Source organism: Dasypus novemcinctus, chromosome 1, assembly GCF_030445035.2.
Source record: "Dasypus novemcinctus isolate mDasNov1 chromosome 1, mDasNov1.1.hap2, whole genome shotgun sequence".
Classification (NCBI taxonomy): domain Eukaryota; kingdom Metazoa; phylum Chordata; class Mammalia; order Cingulata; family Dasypodidae; genus Dasypus; species Dasypus novemcinctus.
In genome coordinates this window covers 55225507-55236010 of record NC_080673.1, presented here as the reverse complement: position 1 = coordinate 55236010, position 10504 = coordinate 55225507, and the positions used below count along the sequence as shown (strand labels likewise).

The following is a 10504-nucleotide window of genomic DNA, read 5'->3' as shown; positions in this document are numbered from 1 at the left end:
AGAATGTTATTTTAAACAATTTTCTCATACTTCATTTTGACTTTGAAATGTGTCAACACTAAGGCTATGTTAGGTCTATAGGGCAAAACTATACAAGTTGTGGTCAGACTTCTCAAGCTACAGCCACCCTAATGAGGCCCTCTGTGAAGGGCACATAATTAAGGGAGAGCTCTGGATGAACCATGAAAGAGAAAGACAGAGAGGGTCAAGAATCCAAAGAGGGAGTTGGTTCACCAAACTCTCCTTACGTACTTGAACAGCTAGCTGTGATTAAGAATTGTTCTCACCCAGTACACAAGGCCACTTCCAAGCTTATTAATAAATCAAAGCTACCATCAAAAAGCAAGATGGAAGACTGAGTTTGTATTCAGGCTTCCCCAGTTGGGATGTCAAAATCTGCCCTCATTTATCTGCATAAGCTGATAGGAAAATATGCTAATGTCATACTAACCTGTTTTTAAATGTAAATTCTAGGGGAGTGGATGTACCTCGAGTGGTTGAGCACCTGCTTCCTATGTATGAGGTCCTGGGTTCAATCCTGGGTACCTCCTAAAAAAAAAAAAATAAGTTCTAAAGCAGTATGTACAGTATGATCCAATTTTGTTAAAAACAAGTTATAAATGCATATGTTTTATGAATATTAGAAAGAAGCTAAAACAATATAGAAAAATCTTTAACAGTGTTTACTCTTGAGGAATGTAAGGGATTAAATGGAGGACTTCTATTTTGACTTGATTCATTTCTGTATTTTAAATTTTATAATAATTATGTCATGTTTTTATACCTTTAAAAAATAACTTCACTTTTCTCAGAATTCAACCTTAAGACTTTCAAACTGTCTTCTATGGTTGCTTGTTAAAAATAAAGTAAAATTTGTCCCTCCAACTTCATTGAAATCTCTTAAATTCAAGAATTTATCTTCTCTATGAAAGATAGAAAAAGACTACTGAGTTGGTGCTCCAGGTTAAGGAGACAGAAAAAGGACAATTATATACAGTGCATGAGAATGGCCTAGATCCTGGACCAGAAAATAAATTTTTTATCTTCCTATATAGGACATTAATAGGACAGCTAGCAATTTTAATAAGGTCCATAGATCTTAAAGTACTGTCAACTTAATTTCCTACTTTTGATAACTTGGCTGTGTTTATATAAGAGAACATTCTTCTCCTTAGAAAATATTCACTGATATATTTAAGCATAAAGGGACATCTTGTCTTCTACTTAATCTCAATTGGGTCAGAAATACACACACACACATAAACATGTAAAGAGGAATTAACACAAATGTAGTAAAATAATATTTGACCAATCTGGGTGGAGATTATACAGGAATTATCTATAGGAATTCTCCACTATTCCTGCAACTTTTCTGTAAACTTGAAATTACTTCAAGATAGTTTTTAAAACTCCAAAAGGAAGGAGGGAGGGACAGAGGGAGGGAGGAAGGAAGGAGGGACGGAAGGAAGGAAGGAAGGAGGAAATTTGCCTTCTCTTCTACTGCTGTCTTACAAAGGGCGTTCTGATGATCTTCTCTGTTTTGCTTGTCTGTTCAGCTTTATTCATTTACATAGTTTGATCTTGTCAGTGAAATATGATAAAACTTCAGGAAGAAATACGAGTTTTCACAAATATTTGAAATATATTTAGTTAATAAGTATATGTCAAGGTACTTTACAAGAAAATACTGGTAACAAGTGTGATTAATCTGATTTATTAGTAGGTCAGAAGAATTGAGGAATTTGGCCAACATCATAGAATAAGTCAGTGATTGAATTAGAAACAGAAACAAGTCTCCTAGTAGCTCATTCAGTATGATTTTTAAGTTAGAATTTTTGTGATGCAGCAGCTATTCTACAGTGGAAAATTGCCCCTGGGAAGCTACAAGAGTTCATCAAAGGCAGAGGGTCAGAGTCCTCTGTCTACTGTGGTGAAACACTGGTCATATTGCTATGCACCCCATAAATCACAAATAATAATATCCTGAGGCATTCTCTTCTGTATTAAAAGATAAGAACTCTGTTTTTGTTTCCAGAACCATTGCTCTCCTTCCCTGCTTCACATGGCTCATGTAATTCAGAAGATAGACTTCATTCAAAGAATGAAAAATAGGTAAGTCTGAATCCTGGCGCCTCTCTCCATCAATTCAGCAAGCTGCAGAACGTTATCTGCCTTGTAAGTAGCTTGGCTCCCTCTAACAAGATGAATTTCTTTCCTAAAACAGGTTTGTACTTAGAGTTTCACCACCACCAGTGTTAGCACCACTCTGGGAAAGTATGTGTTGATATAAGAAGCCCAAACACGAACTTTATAGAGCGCAGGTAAACCTCATCTTTGGAGAAAAGGAGGTGTACTGTACTGGTAAATAATGGGCCTTAGCAAAATAAAATGATCAGGAAATATTCTCCATGAGTCCTGGCAGAAACAGAGAGGCAGGCAGAACTCCAAAGTCATAGCCAAACTAGAAATGGCTCCAGAGGCTTTACGCAGGCCCACATTCCTGTGGACTAAAACCTTGCTGCCCATGGATAAGCAGCTACAGCATCACCTGGGCGCTTGTTAGGAATGCAGAGATGCAGACTATCAGGCCCTACCACGGATCTATAGCATTTTAGCAACATCCCCCAGGAGATTCATGTGCACATTAGAATTGGAAGAACACCAGATTAGAGTCAATGATGCAATAGACAGCTTGAGTCTAGGAAAAGCAGGAGAAATACACACACACTACTCTAAGGCAACGAGGACCTCTCTTCTAGTCTGAACTACCAGCAGACTGGATTTCAGTATTCTCCCACTTTGTCCCACTCCATCCACCTATTCTTCCATCCTGCCCATGGGTCTTAGATCCATGATAGGTATTTACCCTAAGTGAATGACAGAAGCTAAGCAGGCTCATGGTCTGCTATCATAGAAAGGTGCTCGGGTGTAGAAGAACTCTGGCTGGAATCTAAGTCTAAACATGGCTGCATACCCTATAAGGCATAGCACCCCAATTTCCAAATCTCACTGGACTGTGGAATGAGATAAGGTAGAGTCTAAAGAAAAAAAAAGGACTCAATTTTACACCTGTTTTGCTGCTGTCTGCTCATATGAAACCCTGGTCTCCGAAGAGATTCACAATATAGAGACCAGGATGGGGTTTGCCCATCATTATGTCACCATTGCCTAGCATTTGATCGTCACTACCTGGCATGTGCCAAGTGCGCAGGTCTTCATTACGTATTTATTTCATACAGGTTTTCATTAATAAATCTGATTAGCTGCAGTAGTAGCTGATGAGTACCACTGCTGTTTCCATAGCAAGCTACTGGCCCACACAGCTGCCATATCCACTGGTTAGCACCACATCTGCCAAATTGCCACCATTTCCCAATGGATAGTGAGGGATCCAACTGGGCATTGCCAGTAGCACCCCTGAGAGGCCAGAACTGAGCTATGTTTCTTTTATTCTACCCCCATTTTCTATTATTCTCTGGCCAATAGATATAAAAACTGTATTGATCGTGCTATAGTTCCTTACAGAGTAATGGTGAAACTCTTTCAGCCTTACCTTCAAGTTCACTTTCTCCCCAACATTTAACAGCAGGCCACAGACATATTTGAGAATAAGATACCTGCTTCCCAAGTTTTGGTGTTAAGCCTAACATGTTTGTCTCCTTCTCGTGGAAGTTCCCTACTAAGATGCTCCTCAGTCCCTTATGCAAACAAACGTGTCAGAATCCTTCCTGCGCCAGTTTGGTAACTTTATCCAGGCTTGTCTGAACCCCAGAGGTGGACATAGCATAGGCTCAAAGTGGATCCTCCAACAGCATTTACGATTGAGTTCAAGGCTATGTTGTATTATGTATTTATGGAGAATTGGGGTCAACATAGCCAAAGTATACTTTTGTGGTAGAAAGCCAGAAATGATAGGAACCCTAGTTTAGAAGATTTTCATTTCCAGTTTTGTCCCAAGGAAATGGGTTGTAGAGATATGAAGCAGAATCACCATTCCAGCCTCACCCCCATTTCCTCATCAGAATCTACCAGTAGACATTTTCCTTATGGCTGGCCAAACCTAAATGGGTAGATGAGGGAGATGTTAGAGAAGACAGCCAGATACTCAATAAAGGGAGAAAGACAAGTACAAATGCGGAGTGAAGGGGAAGTCTCACCAAGAACAGGTCAATGTCCTATACCTTGTACCAGCCTGGATGCCATCCTCTCTATGTCACCATGATTCCCTGACAACACCTTCAGACAGGCTTGAGAAGCCTATTGCACAGTCTACCTGCCCAACACAAACCTGTTGGAGGGCATACCCAAGACAAGGACTTATGTCACTAAGGTCCCTTCCCCAAGAATATCTATGTTCATGAGCCAACCTTGTCCCTAAATTGCATCCTAATCTGCTGACTGTTGTATTTTTAATTGTCTAGGAGAGTCAATGGAATAATATATAGACTGAGGCTTTGCCCAAGATCATACAACAAGTGAATGTTTGGGCTAGGATTCCACTCTAAATTCAGAGGTTTGTATTATTTCTCCTATACGACAACAATGCAGAACCTTATATTTTTAATCCTCTCATTTCTTAAAGAGAAAATAAAATCAATTCTATTATGACTATTCTTCTACAGGAAACTAGACTACCTCCAGGGTAGGCTATCTAGTTTCAGCAAGGCCAGAGATTGTCCACAAGTTGTTATCAGAAATGGGGAGGAAATCTATGAAATGTCATGGAATCTTTGTCTGATGGTCTTCTAAGGGCCTCTAGAGACAGGCCCAGCCAAATGCATCTCCATTGAAGCAGTGGCTCAAACATCAGCATGAGGAGAAATCCACTTCCACAAGAAGCTGCTCATTCCATTTTAAACAATTTGCCCTCAGATGGTGCCAAAATAGGTCCCAGTTTTTCCTAAGAAGCCACACTGAATAACCTCAAGCCCTTCGCTGCAACAGCCATTCAAGAGTTGAAAATAATAAACAAAACACATGAAAGTAGAATTTTTTCTCTTGCCACTGAATAGGCTTAGTCTTTGATCTCTTCCTTATACAGCATGGTTTCCGGTCCCTTTGCCTGATTCCTCCTCCAGACACACAGCAATATGTCCACGATCCTCTTGAACCTCAACCATCTCATAGTTATGGGGTGGTTGATACAGAGTCATTTTATCACTCTAGTTTCACCCCATCCCTCTCTTTCCATCTTGATTTTTACCACATCCCCTCACACGTAAGCAGATCTAAAATGTAATCCATCTACCAAAGGGCGGTGCTGCTGATAACTACACAAATGCATTAACTCTCCCAAGTGTTTCACCAACCCACTCATCCACCTGCCTCTGAAGGCTTACTTTTCGAAGTGGCACTGTGATCAATCACGTCAGTTTCATGTTCCACAGCCCACACAGTAGAGGGAAAAAATTAATGACTCTGACTGTTCTTCCTAGAGAAGCAACTCAACTAGACAGAAGCCTTCACAACAACAGGAAAGGCACACTTTACTTTTAGTCATCCTGTTAAAAAAAAAAAAAAAAAGAAAAGGAAAAGAAATATATATACAGTAAAAAGCCATTTGCTTAAAGGCCGTGACAGGGTTTATGCTCTACTGACCTAAGTAGAAGCTAAAATTCCTCTTTTCACCTGATACTTAAGCATTTCACGGACACCAAAGAAGAGTGAAGACAGAAATACTTGATTTAGAGTCTAAACCCAGCTCCTGTGGTTTGCAGAGGGAGACTTCCCCAGCCGACCCTAGTGAATGGATGCACTACAAGGACAGGAGAGGACCCTCGGCACCATCTATCACAGGCTTCCAGCAGCTCTGCTTCATTTCCTGCCCACTGGGCACGGAGTAAAGGCTGGCTGCCTCCCGTTTCCCCCTTCTCTCTCTTTTGCTCTCTCTTCCCTTCTTGCTTGCTCACCCTCACTCTCTTGCGCTCTTCTTCCCCTTTGAGTCTCACCACTCCTCATTCTTGTTTCAAGCCCAGATATCAGCCACTCCATTACAAAAATCAAATCCTTCACGAACATAGGATGAACCAGGAGAGATTAAAGACCTAGACTAGGCAGCTTTGTGCTCGGTTGCCCTAACTCTTTCCCTTACCATCCTCAGAAGGAAACTGCCTCTCCATACTCCAAATTTCTCATTTACTTAGACCTACTCAGATTTACACACCCTTAAACATTTACTTCCTAAATCAGACTTCCCACCATTGGCATTATATATATAGAAACAGCTTAGAGTGAGTTGGAATTTGGACCTCAGAGAACTTACTTTAGAGCAATGGTTTTCCATCTGCCTTCCACAAAGACCTAGGGTATTTCCGGAGCCATCTCAGAAGGCAAAGGAAAGGCCCACAGGATGAGTTTCAGACCCCCTCATTTTTCTCTTTTTTTCAATAGGAATTGTATTTAGAATCTTTTTTATAAGTTCTCTTCCACCCAAAAACCAAACAAGCAAACAAAAAAACTCCGTTGCTGCAATGAAACATGTTCACACAACTCTATGTGTGACTTCTCTACCTTGCCATGAAAGGGAAAAAGCTTAGTAAAGATTTTGTGTTGGACAGCAAAAAAAGCCACAAACAGGCAGAATGTTTACTGATTTTGCTTCTCCCAGTTCTTGGAGTGAAACCCTAAGAGAGAACTCAGGGAACATCCAGACCAGCCCACCAGTATTCCAATAACAAGATGGAGACTCACAGACGTTAGTGGCTTGCTTTATTAACTTAGGAGCAAAGTAGCTACCATAATTTTTTATACATAGTAGGCACTCAGTGTAAAAAGAATAAATGTTTATGTAATTAATTTGTTAACACGTATCTGTTCATTACCGAAAGGATTTCAGGTAGTTTTTTAAGAGACATGAAATTTTAAAGATTGTATTAATTGGTATGAAAAAAGAATGAATGGGTATGAGCAGAATTTTCCTTGTCTTGAACTCAAGCTCCAAAAATTTATTCTTTGCTGCCTCAAGTACTTGAGTCAGATAATTTACATTCATTGTACCTTCTAGACTGTTCTTAATTTTGAGTGATGAAGAGCTTTCCCCTAGAATTTTAAATAGCTATGAGAAGCCAATGAGGATTTATAGGCAAAGAGGGTTTTTTGTGGGTAATATCTTGTATTTAGGTGAATTCTGTCTTGATTTCATTAAAATACGTTTGCTCTTTCCTCAAGACAGAGCCTTTCTACTTGCTTTTGCTATGAAAAGATAAAATCAGGTTATGACTAACAACAGGCCAAGTAGAGGGGCCACGTAGATTGGCATGAGCCAAGGTTGGCTTGACTGTTGTGTGCAGCTACTTTGCAGAAGCCTACAGTTTCACTACTGCAAGTGTGCCTATGGACCATCAGTACCGACCTCACCTGGGAGCTTGTTAGACACGCACTCTCAGGCCCCACCCCAAACCCACTGAGTGAGAATCTATATTTTAACAAACTCCATGGTGGTTTGATACACGGTAAGGTTTGCGAATCATTGATCTACAGCATCTTTAAACTCACTCACATGGATGTTCAAAATGCAGCCACAGAATATCTGCTTAAAGCCAGAACCATACATTGAAATGCGACACATTTGTGAGAGGTATTTGTTGGTGGAACGGTAGGAGAGTATTTTGGTTGGCTTGCTGTCTGTTTTTAGAGAGTTCTCTGTTGTTTCCTCATTGATCTTTGGTGCAAATATCAAATGGAGAAAAGGTGCTTTATGAGCCCATTTGTTTAGTCATAGTTTTGCACACAGTGACAAAGAAATTCACCCCCAGGGGGGACATACTTCTTGCGAAGTGACTGTTGTAGAGAAAACTTTTGTTTCCAGAGGCACGGGCTACACAGCAAGGAATGGAATAGAAATATGGCGATTATCCAGTTCATTTACTTGCTGCACACAGCCAGACAAACCAATCCAGGTAGTGCAGGCCATAAAAAAAACATTCTGAAGTGCTGGAACCTTCCAGGTTCACTGCTAACATTGTTCCAATGATTTGGATCACAGTCAGACGTGCGCAGCATTTTGTGCTTTTAAACATAGTGCAAGAGGAAACTGTACCAGCAAACCTGAGAAAAGGAGGGGCAGGTATAAGCAACCCCTGGCCCCAGGTGGTATCTGACAAGTGACATTAGGCATTGGCAGAGCTTCGGCCACACTTTCTGCAAAGTGGCTGCCACAAAGAAGGCAGGACGACCAGCCAAAATATAGACAGAGACCAACCAAAGGATAATTGCTATAAATTCCATACAGGGAGCTAAGACAGAGATGTCAGCAAAATATGTCTGCTGGATAGCAGCACACACAGGACTGCAGGGTAGAGTCCAACAAGAAAGGGAAGATTTTTTAAAAGGCCAAATTTGTTCAAATAAGGTATGGCAGGCCAGCTGGAAGACATGTCAGTCAAGGACTAGACTCTCTGCTCAGAGGTATTTCTGTCACTTGTACATAGCAGCCTCTCAAAAATAAATTTAAGGAAAAAATTATAGCTAGATTTCCCTCAGGCATGGTATATGTTCTGGTTGTAATTTAGGAAAGGAGGAGATTGTTCAAGCACTCCTAAATGCCAGGTCCCATTCCAGCTGTTCTGCATATGTCCCCTTATACTAGTTGGCTACTGAAAACACTGAAAGGGTTCTTGTTTGGCCTTTAAGGACTCCTGAAGTTCTTGAAACTGTATTAAAAATTTTTGCTTTCATCAGATCCTCAAACAGCTCCATGACCACCAAAAGGTTAAGAATCACAGTTAACTGAATGAAACATAAGGGATGAAAGCACCAACATTCATTCTGTGCCAGGCCCTGCATTTGATCATGTCATTTAATCCTCCCCAACACTCTAAGGTAAGGTGCATTGTCCCCACTTGACAAATAAAAAAAGCAAAGTTAAGGGAGGTCAAGTAGCCTTACCAGCTGTTACAGATTGGACTGTATCCCAAAAGAAGATATGTGGAAGTCCGACCCACCAGCATATCAGAAGATGACCTTATTTGGAAATAATGTTGTTACAGATGGAATTTGGCAAAAATGAGGTCACACTGGAACAGGGTGGACCCTTAATCCAACATGACTGCTGTCCTGAGAAGAAGAGGACAGACAGACAGAGTGGAGAACACCAGTGACCAGTCAGACAGAGAATGCCATAGACTGCCACCAGAAGCCAGGAGAGAGGCAGGGGACAGATTCTTCCTGCCAACACCTGGAGTTCAGACAGCTAGCCTCCAGAACATTGGCCAAATTTCGGTTGCTCTCAGCCACCCAGTTTGTGGTAGTTTGTTACGATGGTCCTAGCAAAGACACCAGGTAAACCTACCTTGTAACCATAAGACCTAGAATGCAGACTCAGGCCAAAAAAATCCACCCTTCTTCTATGATACTGTGCTTCGTTGGTCTTGTTTTTTTCTTTTTCTTTTTTCTTTTTAGTTGGTGGGAGAGGGTGGAATTAGTGAAGGGAGGTACGAACGAAGACCACCAGCCTGACATTTTAGCTGGCTCTGGAAGAATGAGTTGAGTTTGGACATGTAGAGTTAGAAGAAAGGACCTCCTGGTGGAGGGGATGAGGGCAGAAAAGGTCCAGCTGTGAAAAAGGATGAATCATTAACGGAGTCCAATTGACTGAGGACTTTCATAAAGACTTGAGAGCCACGTAGAAGTCACAAGACTAACTGCCTCCACGGGTTAAACATCCAGCCCATTTAGTCTGAAATTTACTGTCCCACAAAGCCCTGGGCAACCAGAGGATAACCCTTCCTAGCAGAGACCCCGACATAAAGCCAGGAGCCACTTAATGCCCAGCATCGATTCAAACTAGAGCATTTTGTTTATATCTAATGTGTCTCTTGTACGGAGAGCAGTTTACCGCAGGTCAGGAAGAAGCCAAGAGCTTACCCGGGCCACGGGAGCCCAAACAGCAACATTCGGCCTCTCTGGAAGCAAAAGATAATCAGTTAAGTGTGCAGGGTTTAATGCATCTCCAGTGCCCAAGCCTGCCCCTGCCTCAACATAAATAATACCCTGAGAATACGATATCCATGCACACCACAGTACATTTAATCAGGCTTTTAGACACACATTGATTATGCAGCGAGATCCTGCTGCCTTCTGAAATGGAAAAGCCAGGCGACAAGGGGAACGTTAGCGTGGAATCCCAAGTAATTGAATTGTGGTTTTAAATCCTGTGATTAACAGATGGCAAAGGCTTGTCCCAGTGTACTCATCACCCCCTCCTTGCCCTCAGGAGACATACTGCAGACTCATTTGGACCAGCACCAGCAGCCCGCACTTTTCAGCTCCATGTTATTTTTAGCAGTTAACTCTTTTTGATAAAGGAGCCATTTCACAAACATTATTGTTGCTCATTTAATAGCTCCAAGACAATCTTCTTATTGGCTTGTAAGCGAATTTAAGTATATAATAGCCCAAACCGTTTCATGCTCCCCAAATGGGAATTCTTGAGATTTTATTTCCCATAAATAAAACAATATTAAAAAGATAATGGTACACGGCCTTCATCTTGTTCCATTAGATC

The 10504-nt window shown here is 41.2% G+C and overlaps 1 long non-coding RNA gene across 1 annotated transcript in view; it reads right to left on the bottom strand.

Annotated features, from left to right (window-relative positions):
- Positions 1 to 475: 475 nt before the first annotated feature.
- The window catches only part of LOC139439324 (uncharacterized), an 89133-nt gene continuing 79104 nt past the window's right edge, over positions 476 to 10504 (bottom strand). The window contains exon 3 of the long non-coding RNA XR_011649282.1: positions 476 to 549. This is a non-coding gene — a long non-coding RNA (uncharacterized lncRNA). The remainder of the gene's footprint in view (positions 550 to 10504) is intronic.